Consider the following 14,896-nt stretch of genomic DNA (forward strand, 5'->3'; position numbering starts at 1 on the left):
CTTAACCTGCTCTGTGCTTTCCAAATTTCCTGTGCTGTGGTGATAGGCTGAATAATAGCCCCACCACCAAAAAATAAAAAATAAAAAAGATATCTACATCTTAATCCCTGGTCCTTGTGAATATGTTACCTTGTTTGGCAAAAAAAAAAAAAAAAAAGAGGAGGAGGACGAGAAAAAAGGGGAAAAAAAAAAAGACTTTGCAGATGTGATTAAATGAAGGATCTTGAGATGGGGAGAGTATTCTGGGTTATCCTAGTAGGCCCTAAATGCCATCACATGTATTCTTATCAATAGGAAGCAGAGGGAGATTTCACTACACACAGATGAGGAAGACACAATGTGACCAGAGATGCAGAGATCGGAGGGACACAGCCATAGCCAGGGAACATGCACAGCCAGCAGGGAAGCGGGAAGAGGCAAGGAACAGATTCTCCCCTACAGCCTTTGGAGGAAGCACAGCCCTGATAACACACTGACTTCAGCCCAGTAAAACTGACTTCGGACTTCTGACCTTCCTATCTGTCAGACAATAAATGTGTGTTTTTGTTAGCCACCAAGCTTGTAGTAATTTGTTACAGCAGCCACAGGAGACTTTCATGACTTTTGTCAAGTCTGCATACCAGTAGCATAATTGTCTACTAACATTTTTCTTTTAAATCAATTCTGAGCTAACATAGCTATCTACTTTCACTTTGTGCTAGTACTAAGATTCATGAAATCACAAGCATGATACACCCGAAAAATAGTCAGCTTATCATTTTAAATTCTCATCTCTGTGTCCCCTATAATTATCTAATGAAACACCAGACCACCAGGGAAAGTGACCCTCACTTTGTGACACACTGACCCAGCGTCACACAGCTTGGGAAGAATCCATGGTACATGTGGGCTTTCAAAACTGCTCTGTTAAGTTCAAACTTCACTTGAAAATGATAAGAAAAAGAAAGAATCAGCCCCTTTAAAAATAGAAACCATTTCTCCTGCAAATTTCCACAGAACCAGATTTCAAAATGCAGAATTTAGCAGAATCTTAAATGATCTTGGTAGAGTTACTAACATATTGATAAGGACCCTTAAAGGGGAAGGAGGGAGCAATAGAGTGCACTAGCAGAGAGCAGGATCCAATCGCAGAATCTAGCTAACAAAAGTCTTGTTTTCCCTGCCTGAGCCAGACTTGCAGGTCTCCATGTTTTTGTCTCTCTTCTCTGCCTCAGGACAGAGGGACACATGCATAAAGCAGGAATGACTATGAAAGAGAAAGTGCAAGGATTTTTTAATGCTGAGGAATAATGAGGTGGTAGAATTGATAAAGCCTCCAATTGGAGAAGAATAAGTATTAATAAGTTTCCCATGACTCCAACAGGGGAATGGGCAAAGCAGCAAACTTTCATCCCAAAAGTTGGAACTGCCAAAATGGGCACAGATGTGGAGGTCTCTAGCTCCAAAAAGAAAGCCAGGCGAGTCCTGACAAGCAATGGGTGCTAACAATTAAATTCTAGAAGGAGCCAGTCCTAGATTCGCACTTACAGTTCCCATTTCTTTAAATATTGTTTTTATCACATGGCATCGGGCATGTAGGAAGTGCTTCAAACATGTTTGATGGAAAAACTGATAAATGAATAGATTCTCTCTTTTAGTTTGTACCTTGCTTCTACTGTTGAGACAAGTAATTTGATAACAAAATTTTACTTTTTAATTCCAACAGGTGTCTAGTTTGGATCATAAGCCTATGATCTAAGGCTCCACCAGCCAAACCTGGAGAAAATCAAAGCCTCTGACCTTACCTAAGTCAGTGGTCACATGTGCCGTCCTGTACCTCTGTGCCTCAGCACGAATCTGTCCCATCTTCTGATTGCCAGTATCACCCCAAGGCTCCAAGAGGAACTCTCTCCCTCCAGATTCACTCAAATGCGGACTCAGGGCTGTGGTAGACTCCTGTGATTTGTATCTTCCCAGCATCGTTCTTCATTTTTCTGGAACTAGTATCCAGGATCTCTCTTTTGGAAGACTTATTTGAAATTGTTCTGTGGAGCCAAGCCAATCCTCTTTGGTTCTAGGAGTGGCCATATATCATGCATTTGGCCAATCAACACATCCCATCTCCTTGGACAAAGTGAATATTGGCGGGGAGGGAGAGGAGTTCAAAGACAGTCAGGCTCAGAACATTTTTTTCAAATGCTGGAAGAAAGAATCTCCATACCTGGGCTAAAGTTGAGTCAATAAGACTGAAGCTGCTGGGTGCCATGGTAATGACAGAGCTTTATGAGATAAAGTTGATACTGAGTTATATCAAAGCAGAAGAAAGCAGAGCTAAGATATAGAGAGATGTCATGACATTGTTGGAAACCCTGGATCCAGCCATGCCTGAACCTCATGTTCCTGTACCATTTATTTATATCAGTCGATATATTATTGTTTTTTCTTTTTTCAGTTGGATTTTCTGTTACTTACACTTAAAAGTATCCTGATAAATTGAGACTGAGATACAAGCTGCACTTTTGTAGGAACAGTACATGTACCTCTGTTAGAGAGGCACATTACAAAAAGGTATGTCTGCCTGCTTTGGCTGGAGCATGGTCAGACTATCAGAGTTCAGCCTAGATTGCTATCCCCACTTGCCCTGTCTGCTGGGTTTCCTGTACAGGTATTAACCTGCACAAGCATACTTGGCAATCCTATGACTCAGAAAGGATTTTCTCCTTGTTGCACCCAGCCTCCAAGATGGCCTCCTATCTTCAACTCCTGGTATTCACAGCCTTTTATTGTCCATTCCAACCCCGCATGGAGCTGACTGTGTAACCAGTAAGATAGTATAGAAATAAGTTGAGTAACTTCGGAAGCTGGTCATAAAAGATACTGCAGGTCTTGGATCACTCTCTCTGGGGGAAGACAGCTGCCATGTCGTGAGGACACTCAAGCAGCCCTACAGAGAGGGACCACAAGTTGAAGAACTGAAGGCCCCTGCCAACAGCCACCACTAGCTCTCCAGCCACATGAGTGCACCATCTTGGAAGTGGTTCCTTCAGCCCCAGTCAAACCTTCAGATGATGTAGCCCATACTGACACCTTGACTGCAACCTCCTGAGAGACACCAAGCCAGAAGAGCCAAGCTCAGCTGCTCTCTATTTCCTGACCTACAGAAACCCTGAGATAATAATTATTGTTGTTGGGGAGATCCAAGATGGCAGAGTAGATAAACACTGTGCCTGCTTCCTTCTGTGAACACATTATAATTACAACTAAACTATAGAACAGTCAAGCTGAAGAATCATCTGAAGTCTAGCTGAACAGAAGTTTTGTAACTAGGGACATAAAGAAGAAGCCATGTCGAGACTGGTAGGAGGGGTGGAGATGTGAAACGCGCTAGCCCCAAACCACCATGTGGTGGTTGAGAACAAGGAGGGATATCTCGGCTGTAGAGTTTCCCCCACAGAGGAGTAAGGGACCCCAGCCACAAACCAGACTCCCCAGTCCAGAGCACTGGTACAGGAAAAGGAGCCCCTCACATCTAGTTGCGAAAACCAATGGGGGGCCAGCCCGGTGGCTCAGGCGGTTAGATTCCCACATGGGCCAGTGGGCTCTCAACCACAAGGTTGCCGGTTCAACTCCTTGAGTCCCACAAGGGATGGTGGGCAGCAGCCCCTGCAACTAAGATTGAACATAGCACCTTGAGCTGAGCTGCCGCTGAGCTCCCGGATGGCTCAGTTGGTTGGAGCGCATCCTCTCAACCACAAAGTTGCCGGTTCAACTCCTGCAAGGGATGGTGGGCTGCGCCCCTCACAACTAGCAACGGCAGCTGGACCTGGAACTGAGCTGCGCCCTCCACAACTAAGACTGAAAGGACAACAACTTGAAGCTAAACGGCACCCTCCACAACTAAGATTGAAAGGACAATAACTTGACTTGGAAAAGAAAAAAAGTCCTGGAAGTACACACTGTTCCCCAATAAAGTCCTGTTCCCCTTCCCCAATAAAATCTTAAAAAAAAAAAAAAAGAGAGAAGAGAAGAAAAGAAAACACACACACACATTGAAAGTAAAGGGAAGGAAAAAGACATTTCATGAAAATGGAAACAAAAAAAAAAAGTTATGGTAGCAATACTTATACCAGACAAAAATCAACTTTGACATGAAGACTATAAGAAGAGACAAAGAAGGACCCAGTAATCCCACTTCAGGGTATTTAGCTGAAGAAACCCAAACGTTACTTCAGGGGGATGTGCGCATCCATATGTTCATTGCAGTGTTGTTTACAATGGCCAAGATGTGGAGGCAATCTAAGTGTCTGTCGATGGACGAATGGATAAGAGGAGATGGTACAGATATACAATGGAATATTGCTAGCCATGAAAGGGAGTGGGTTCTTGTCATCTGTGGCATCATGGATGGACCTGGAGGGTATTGTGCTGAGTGGAGTGTCAGACAAAGACAGATGCAATGAGATTTTTGCTTATATGTGGAATCTGAAGAACAAAATAAACAACCCTCCCCCCCACAAAAAAAAAAAAAAAAAAACAGAAACAAACTCATAGATACAGAAAACATTTTGGTGGTTGCCAGATGGGAGTGGGGTTGGGAGTGAGTGAAAATGGGGAATGGATTAAGAAGTACAAATTGGGGCTGGCCAGGTGGCTCAGGTGGTTGGAGCACAGTGCTCCTAACGCGAAGGTCACTGGTTCGATTCCCACATGTACCAGTGAGCTGCGCCCTCTATAGCTAAGATTGTGAACAACAGTTCTCCCTGGAGCTGGGCTGCCTTGGGCTACCATGAGCAGCCGGCAGCGGGCATGAGCTTCTATGAAGGGAGGCGACCCCGAAGGGGTGGCGCAAGGCCCGTAATACTAGCATGGCTCAGGGAGCTGTGTCCTACACAACTAGACTAAGAAACAACGGCTTGAACCGGAGTGGCGGGGGAGGGGAGGCGGAAGAAGGGAAAAAAAGAAATTATTAAAAAAAAAAAAAAAAAAGAAGTACAAATTGATTGTTACAAAGTAGTCATGGGAGTGTAAGATATAGCATAAGAAATATAGTCAATAATATAATAATATTGTGATAACTACGTATGGTGTCAAGTAGATACTAGATTTTTGGGGATGATAGATATGGTAGAGGGTTAGGGGCATGGTGAAAAGGGTGAAGGGAGTAAGAAGTACAAACTGGTAGTTACAGAATAGTCATGAGGATGTAAATTAAAGCACAGGGAATATAGTCAATAATAGGGTAATAACTATGTTTAGTGCCACGTGGGTACTAGACTAGTCAGGGGGATCATTTCTTAAATTATACAAATGTCTAACCACTATGTTATACACCTGAAATTAATATAAAATAATACTGAATGTCAACTGTAATTGAAAAATTAAAAAGGGGGGAACGGTGAAGGGGTATAGTAAATCTAATTTCTAGGTATTAAACAAATAAGTCATGGGGATGTAATGTCCAGCATAGGGAATACAGTCAATAATATTATGATAGCGTGGTACAGTGTCAGATGGTTGCTGGACTTATCATGGTGATCACTTCTTTAGGTATAAAAATGCTGAACAACTATGGTGTACACCTGAAATTAATATAATACTGTATGTTAACTATATTTTAGTAAAAGTCTTTTAAAAAACGTAAGTATAATATAAAGAAAAAACTAATGGAAAAGCAGTGGGGGAATTTGTATCATAAATCTTCTCATTGTACATTAAATCTTTAATATAAAATAAATAAATAAAATGTCTAGTAGCTACATTTAAAAAAAAGTAGAAAGAAAGGTGAAAGCAATTTTAATGGTATATTGTATTTAATGTAGTATATTAAATACTTCATCATTTCAGAATAAAAATTATTAAGGAGAAAGAAAATAATTATTGTTGTGTTAAGCCCCTACATTTTGCAGTAATTTGTTCCACAACAATAGACAGCGAGTGCACTCTTCCTCATTAGTCTTCTCTTCCCAGATACATCTCTTTTCATGGCTAGCTTCCCTGATTTCTTTATGACCCACTCCCTGCTCCACACAGACCTTCAATCTCATCCTCTTTCTTCAGTTGCAGTTTCCTCTGTAAAAGTCATCCTTTAGTGCCGCCCTCACACTTCCTCTCCGTTCTCTCTATTCCTGCCATCCTCCTCCACCTGAAGAAATAGTTATTTCTTCTTCATATGTCCCCAGTCATTTTCCTCTCAAGGAACATCATGACAACAATTATGGTTGATAATCCTTGCTGTAAGAAAGTAGATTTCTTTATGTATCCCAATAGACTGGGAAATTCTCGGTTTCTTTTGAGGCTGCTGGCCTCTCCTTTGCCCCATCTTCCCAAAGCACAGAGAGGGAAAATCTCCCACATCCAGTTCCTGTGGAGCAGTCCAGGCAGTTTGAAAAGCCCAGTGAATTCTGATTTTTCACAGGGCTTTTGCAGCGGCAGAAGGGGCCTGGGGAGCAGTGTGCCCTGATGGATCGTCATGGTAACACACTCCCTGGTGGGTCCTGGGCTGCACTCCCAGGCAGGGGAAGTGGCTCCCAAGTGTGTGTCCCTCACAGCGTGGGCATCCGAAGGCAAAGCTGCCCAGGAAACAGAAGAGGCTGAGGCACCAAGGCTTAGCAGGGGTCCCATCCTGAGAGGCAGGCAGCCAGGTGGGTAAAAGCCAGCGAGTCCAGCACTAGAGAACGGGTAAGCTTGACCCAGGGCCTAATGAGAACGACCCACATGGGCAGATCTTTACCCTCCCTGTGCTGTTTTTACTCCCTGATGATGTGGTCAGTTAGGGGCTGCAGGCAACACCTGCCTCTGAAAATGAAGGTTAGCAAACCCCGTCATTCACTACGTCAGTGGTTCCCAAACTTGGCTGCATACTGGCCTCACTTGGAGAGCTTTAAAAAATGCTGATGCCTGGCTCCCACTCCCAGACAGTCTAATTTAACGGGTAAGGAGTATAACCTGGCCATCAGGATTTTTAAAATCTCTAGGTGATTCTAATGTGTAGCAAAGAGTGGGAAACATTACACTATGCCAAGGGTCTCAGCCAGGGCTGTGCATGAGAACCCTCCTGGAGAATTTAAGAATACACCACCTCAAGCAAAATCTCCTGAGTTGATCCCATGTGTCTGAATTTGTCACAAGCTCCCAGTGATTCTGGTGAGCTGCTGGCATTTCGTATCATGAATCCAGCATAACACAGACAAAGCTTAGCTTTGTAGAGTGAATGGCCAATAAGAAATGTGGGAGGAAGGGGGTGGATTGGTGGCTTCCATAGGTCTCACTTTACCTCTTGGGAGTAGGTCTGGATGGGGGGGGGTGTTACATTCTAACTGATGTTAAAATTGTTATTTGTATACACCAAAAATGATCTGGCATTGTTATTGTTGTATGGTTCAATCTAACACGAACTCGTTAGAAGACAATGATTTCAAGAAGCTTCTGTATAATTTCCAAGGTGGGGCTGGTGGGAGTGGGAGGGTCTGAGTCCAAAATCCTAAGTAGCACCAAAGGGATATCTGTATGTGATATACATGAAATTATAGCACCTGCTAGAGTTATCTTCCTGATGTTAATTCTTGATCCTGTCCCGTGACCTGCATACGAGTAGAACTGGATTCCCTATCGTAGCAGGCACAGCCTTTTGCTCAGAGCTTCAGCACCCGACTCCCAGCTCAGGAGGCCAGCACGTCCTGCACCATAAGAAGAGCTATGAGGAGTGCGTTGGTGGAAAGTAGAACTCATCATGGGCTAAAGTGTCTGGATCCCCTACCTAACCTGATGATGGGCCACAGGTACAAAATCTGTGCTCATTGTTCCTTTGCTTATTATGAATATCTAATTTCCTTTATTAATCTTTTTAAAATTTAGATTACAGAACTAATGTGAGCTCATTGTAACTAATGAAACCATGCCAAGATTTATAACGAAAGGGCAATCTCCTCCCACCGTACCCCCAAGTGACTGATGTTAACAGCCACCTCACTTAATAGTTTGCCCACTAATCAAAACAGTTCCTTTTGCTTGTAGATACTTGAAATAACTTGAAGTAACTGAACTGCTGTGGATGAAGATGGCCATAGACTGAATATGTACCCCCTCCCCCCCCAAATTCATGTGTTGAAACCTAAAGCCTAACGTGATTGTATTAGGAGGTATGGCCTTTTGGAGGTGATTAGGTCATGCGGGTAGACCCTTCTTGAAGGGAACGAGTGCCCTTATGAAAGAGACCCCAGAGAGCTCTCTTGTCCCTTCTGCCATGTGAAGCCATAGAGAGAAGGCAGCCATCTATGAATCAGGAAGCGGGTCCTCACCAGACACAGAATCTGCTAACACCTTGATCTTGGACCTTAGCCTCCAGAACTATAAGAAATAAATTTCTGTGTCCAAGCCACTCAGTCTATAGTATTCTATTATAGCGAATGGAATAAGACAACCATCATTCAAAAAAGGGTAACACAGTGTCTTGACTTTTAAAATGGAAGGACTCAGGGTCGTTGCCCTTCTTACAATACTTTACATTTGTTTTATAGTTCAGAAGCCGCCTTTCAATGCATGCCTACTGTGGCTTCTCCGACAGGCCTGTAAGATTAGTAGAGCAGACAACTGTGTTTCCTGTTGCACGGACAGGAACCGGAGGCTCTTGCTAGGAGGGGCAGAGCCCAGCTGGCATCCACGTCACCTGTTTTTTTAAGCTTAGGTTGAATTTACTCACTCAACTCTGTCTCCACTGTCTACACTGCTGCTCGGTATTCAATGACCGTTCATAACCATTGTCTTAGGGGCTCTTGAGGTGTGTGTGCAAAATAGCTCTGGGCTAAGATTCTTTTAATTTTCTTGAGTCTTTTTTAGTGATTCTCCCTGAGCCTTACCCAGTGTCAAATTGTCAGCTGGTGCTTCCTTCTGCTTTCAAGATACCTTGGTCTACATACCATGAACTGAAAAACTAGATAGGAAAAACTAGTTTTCTTAGAATTGTTTGAAAACTGGGAGTGAGTAGGTTCAAACTGAGACTCTAAAGGACTTTCATAATAGTTAAGTGTCTGGAGTAGGCTCAGGTGCATATATTTCCTTTATTCATTATGGAAAATTTCAAACTGTTAACCTAAAACTAGGCCCTTCAAAGTGAGAGGCAACACGCATTTGTTTGAGATCAAAATACAGTTATTCAGGACCCACTGATTCAGGCAGAAGCCCATGTAGTGTTCTGATTTGGAGACAGCGGAAAGGGGTATTTATGAGAAAGGGAACAGGAACAGTTATATCGAAAGAAGGAAGGCATTTCTATAGGTGCAGATAAGCTAACATAGCCACGCTAATTCTAAAGAATGTTTTAATTTTTGGTCTGGTAGCCATAATATCTGCCTTCTTGTTATCTTCACAAACAGTTCTTTGGGGCACAATGTTGCTTAAGGCCCAGTCTAAAGGTTATTTGCCCTGTTTCAACATTCCAACAATTTGAAGCATTAGACATGCAAGGCAGTTCCTCTGGGACAGCAGCTCTGGCTCCATTTTAAAGTGGCTCCGTTATTTATTTATCTTGACAAAACCTATACAAAAGTAAAATAGTATAATGAACCTCCATTATAATTTGGGCAATTAACAACATGGTACACGTTTCTTGCTTTGCTTGTTCAAAATCCCTTTTGCTGAGTTCTCGATTCCAGAAATATCTGGATATCCCTGTGCCATTACCGCCAACGGTGGATACTCAGAGAGGACCCCCGTCACGAGATGCTCGTTAGCACAGGCCACTTTGAAGGGCAGTTTGCTACAAGGCTCTCATGAAGCCTTTCTGCCCACTCTTCGGGCTGCCCCACAGGTCCACACTGACTAGTTCATGCTCCTCGGGCTCTGACCTCCCGGTGACAGGAAGGGAAGTCTGACAGGGCAATCCTGCTGGGTAGGTCAAGAGGAATGTAAACCCACGTGCATGCTACTTCCTCTCGGAAGTTGTTATGGGAGGCTCTGGAAGGACTTTTTATTAGTCTAGAGAGTAAATAAGCATTACTTCCACCTCCTTAGCATATGGGGCCTGGAAGTTTCCATAGTCCACTCTCTGGCTTCTCAAATCCCCAGAGTGAGTTCTCTTTTGGTCTGTGATTAGCCCTGTGAGCACTGGATAGAGTTGGACCCTTGACCGAGAACATTCCCCAAATGGCCTTGGTGGATCCTTTCTGTGGTATCATGGAAAAGGTGCCATGGCCCCTATCCTGCGGCTGAGGAAACGGAGGTTTAGAGAGGTGAAGCCGCATGTCCTAGACGTGTAATTAGTAAGCAGGAAAGTTGGGACTCAGATGAGCCTGATAATTCGAGGCTTCATTAATAAATGGAGAGCTAATTATAGTCATTGAAGAAATTGTTCCTTTTCTGCTGTGATTAATTCCGATTTTATTTTTAGTCTTTAAAAGAATGGAGACTCGTGGTGAGGTTTTGTTCAGAGCAAGAAACGTGCTATCCTGACCGTCTTCCTTGGGCTGTCCCTTTTCCCAGGAGAAAGCCAACAACCGGCAGCCAGCTCATCAGTGCGCATTTTCTCAAAGCTCAAGAGTCGCCAGGGATTTGTGGCAGCCTAAACTACTTTGAATGAGCCCTGGAGAACTATTTTCACACCTTGATAAGAGGGGCACCACCGACAAATGAAAACCCCAGCTTCAGCCACAATTTTGGGGAAAGAAATTAGAGTCAGGTTTGTTTTGGGGGCAAACGAATTAGGCTGAGATACTAAACAAAAGGCAGTCCTGGGAGGGAGAGAGGGAGGGAGGGAGGGAGGGGGAGAGGGAGGGAGGGAGGGAGGGAGGGAGGGAGGGAGGGAGGGAGGGAGGGAGGGAGGGAGGGAAGGGGCAGAGGAGGCGGGGGGGGGGCGGGGGGGGGGCAGGGAGAGAGAGAGAGAGAGAGAGAGAGAGAGAGAGAGAATCTTAAACTTCTTTTCTAAGCTTCCAGAGAGCCGAGCCCACTTTGGGCAGATTTTTCCATGCTTTAGATATGTTAATAGGGTCATCAAGTTGGAGGTAGTTTCTGGCCCTGGAGACTTTCTGTCTCTTTAAGGTGGCTTTGCATATCTCTGCTTGGCTCCTAGGGGGACATTTTGTTATTTACTCCCAAAAGGCATTCTCAGTTCCATACTTTACTGCTGCAGCTGGGGACAAGTGGGGGAAAGGGCAGAAACTCCTTTCGCCACCCAACCGGCAAGTCTAAGGAAAAGACGGAGTTTGGTTTCTAAGTGTTATTTTTGGTCCCACAACTCATTTCATTTCTCTGAGGCCCTCCTTTTCTTCTCTCTTCCCCCGTCTCTTTTCTTCCCTCCGTGTTTCTTTTGCAAATGAAACCTCTAGGTTTCATGAGTGAAGCAAAGTTGGGCTGGGGTCTCTGGCTGCACAGAGAGTGTGTGAGGAGATGAGGGCTTGGCTGGGAGAAAGATGGGCTTGCTTTCCTCTTCTCTCTTTCCTCTCTCATCCCTTCCCATCTCTCTTCTATTCCATTCCCTTTTTCTTCTTCTATATTCTCTGTCTGCCCTATTTCCTCTCCTCATTTATCTATTAGGAGCTCTGCCTCCCAATATTCTGTCTGCCTCTGCTTTGCTTCCACTCCCCCACCATCTTTTTCAATGGTGGTGTGCCTGGCCAAATAAGATGCAAATGTAAACCCCACCTGCTTATAAATACAATGCTCTCTGGTGGCACAAATACTTTCTGAAAACATATGGCAACCTTGGTGTTTAGGATGGTCTGCTCTAGAACGCAGTCTGAGGACTCCAGGCAGAATAATCTGAGAGTTTTGCTAAAAACAGATTCCTGGGTCCCACTGCAAACCTCTTCAATCAGAATCTCTGGGGGTGAGCCCCGGAATAGGCATCATTTTTAGCATGCTCTGTGGGTGACTCTTACACACATTTCAATTTTAGAACCTTTAGCTGGACCTCTTGCTCAGGCTCTAGATAGAATTGGGGAGGGGATGGATTGAGAGTTCTTAACACTTTGTCTTCCTTGAGAGCCCAATGTCAGATTTCTCCAAGACTCCAAGCCGAGAACTGGTTCCATTTATCTTCTCCGAAGTCATGATTCCAAAATGCTTATTTTCGCACACTAACTTTCCCCCCCTTCCCACTGTCTTCTTGACGCCGTCTCTCAAAATCACTGCTTTCCAAGAAGTGCACAAAAGTCCCACTATAATGCGGGAAGACAATTTCAAACCTCTACTTGTACATACTCTATATTGTAATATAACTTTCAAAATTCTCGTTTGGTGTATTATCAGATTCTTATTAGCTTAGTGGTTCATGTATTTAATTGATAAATAATAGAAATACATGTATTTGGGAGTTTTACTGATAGAGGTGCATAGTCAAAACAGTTGGGAGAGTATCACTCTAGAATCTAGACAATTCAGCTCTCAAAACTCATCCTAGAAAAAGTGCTACATAGTGATATTCACTGCTGAATATCATTACAGTCACCTTCGAAGTACTCCCCTTGGGAAGCTATGCACCAACACCAATGCCTACTCTACCGTTCAAAGCAATTTCAGAACTCTTTTTCTGCAATGGCCATCAGAGCTGTCACCGTCTTACCCTTGATGTCCTGAATGTCATCAAAATGTCTTCCTTTCAATATTTCCTTTTTCTTTGGGTAAAGAAAGAAGTCACTGAGGGCCAGATCAGGTGAGTAGGGAGGGTGTTCCAATACAGTTGTTTACTGGCTAAAAACTCCCTCACAGACAGTGCCATGTGAGCTGGTGCATTGTCGTGATGCAAGAGCCACGAATTGTTGGCGAAAAGTTCAGGCCGTCTAACTTTTTCACGCAGCCTTTTCAGCACTTCCTGGTAGTAAACTTGGTGAATTGTTTGTCCAGTTGGTACAAATTCATGATGAATAATCCCTCTGATATAAAAAAAAACAGGTTAGCAACATTGTTGCAACAAGTTCGCAAACTTAATTGTCAGACTTCGTATGTCCTTTGAGGTCAGGGACTATATTATTTTCTTTAATAAATTGTGTTGAAATATAGCATCCATACAGAAAAGTGTACAAATAGGTATACAGCTTAGAGAACAGCCCTGTGTAACTAGTACTCAGTTCAAGAAGTTGAATATTACCAGCATCCCAGATACCTCCACATGCCCTTTCCCAAAATAACCGGTCTCCTGGCCTCTATGAATTTCATATAAAATGGAACCATGCGATATGTGCTGTGCCCTTGGCTTCTTTTGCTCAACATCACAAATGTGTATGATCCACTTATGTGTAGCAATAGTTTGTTCATTCTCAAAGCGTAGCATTTTCCACTGTAGAAATATGTCATCATTTACCCACTTTACCATTGAGGGACATTCGGCTGTTTTCAGTGTGGGGCTATTATGAATAGTGCTATGAACATTGTAGATGTCTTTCAGTGAACCTATGAACACATCTCAGTCTGGGTTATACCTAGGAGTGGAATTGAGGAGTCATAGAGGATGCTATGTTCAGCCTTGCTAAATATCAAGTTTTCCAATGGGCTTCCATCAGCAGTGTGAGAGTTCCAGTATATCACATTCTCACCAATTTGTGGTATTTTCCATTTTGTGTTTACACTTATGACCTGGTGAGTATATATTGTTACTTCCTTATGATTTTAATTTGCTTTTTTTTTTCAGATTTTTTTTGAGGAAGGGGAACAGGACTTTATTGGGGAACAGTGTGTATTTCGAGGACTTTTTCCAAGTCAAGTTGTTGTCCTTTCAATCTTAGTTGTGGAGGGTGCAGCTCAGCTCCAGGTCCAGTTGCTGTTGTTAGTTGCATGGGGCGCAGCCCACCATCCCTTGCCGGAGTCAAGGAATCCAACCAGCAACCTTGTGGTTGAGAGCCCACTGGCCCATATGGGAATCGAAGCAGCAGCCTTCAGCGTTAGGAGCATGGAGCTCCAACCACCTGAACCACTGGGCCAGCCCCTTAATTTGCTTTTCTTGACGATTAATGAAGTTAATTTTTTAATGTTATTGGCCATTTGAATACCTTCTTTTGTGAAATGCCTGTTCTTTTGCCCTTTTTTCTATTATGTCATCCATCTTTTTCTTATGGATCTATAGGAATTCTTTATAGATGCTGCCATATGTTTGTCTCTATCCCCAGGCCCAGCACATTGTCCATTTTACAGTATGTGCTTAATAGCTCTTAGGTTGATGTTGAATGAACTAGTACACATGGGGGGGGGGGGAATACCCTTGTCAAATGAATGAGGCCTTTATATATTTTTTGTTTATTTTTTGGTTTATGTTAAAAGCTTAATTGAAGTATAATTTACATACCAAAAGTTTACTTGTTTTAAGTGTACAATTCAGTGATTTCCTGAGTTGTGCAACCCAACTTTAGAACATTGTCCTCACCCCAAAAAGAAAGCTTGTGTATTTATTTACTCTCTATTCCCAACTCCAGCCCCAGGCAACTGTTAATCTATTTACTGTCTCTTATAGATTTGCCTTTTCTGGACATTTTATCTACATGCAGTCATCCAATGTGTAGCCTTTTGTGTCTGAATTCTTTCACTTATAATGTCTTTGAAGTTCATCTATGTTGTAGTATGTGTCCATTCCTTTTCATGGTTGAGTGAATATTCCACATCTTGTCTATCTATTCATCAATTGATGGACATGTGGATTATTCCACTTTTTGGTTATTATAAATAATGCTTTTATGAACATTCACTACAAGTTTTTATGTAGCCATTCATTTTCTTTTCTGTTAGGAATTGCTGGGTCATATGGCAAATTTATGTTTAACCTTTTAAGAAACTGAAACCCTCATAGTATTTATCTGCCATCCAAAGGCTGATGATGGAAAGGCATATAAGGCTGTCCTGGATAGAAAAGAAATCTCTGCCAGCACATAGTTATCAAATGCACAGTGTCGAGAGAATGCTAAGAAAGAGAGACTGAAGGCTACTCTTAGGAATATAC

This window comes from Rhinolophus sinicus, chromosome 12 (assembly GCF_057876585.1).
Source record: "Rhinolophus sinicus isolate RSI-liver-muscle chromosome 12, RSI-T2T, whole genome shotgun sequence".
Classification (NCBI taxonomy): domain Eukaryota; kingdom Metazoa; phylum Chordata; class Mammalia; order Chiroptera; family Rhinolophidae; genus Rhinolophus; species Rhinolophus sinicus.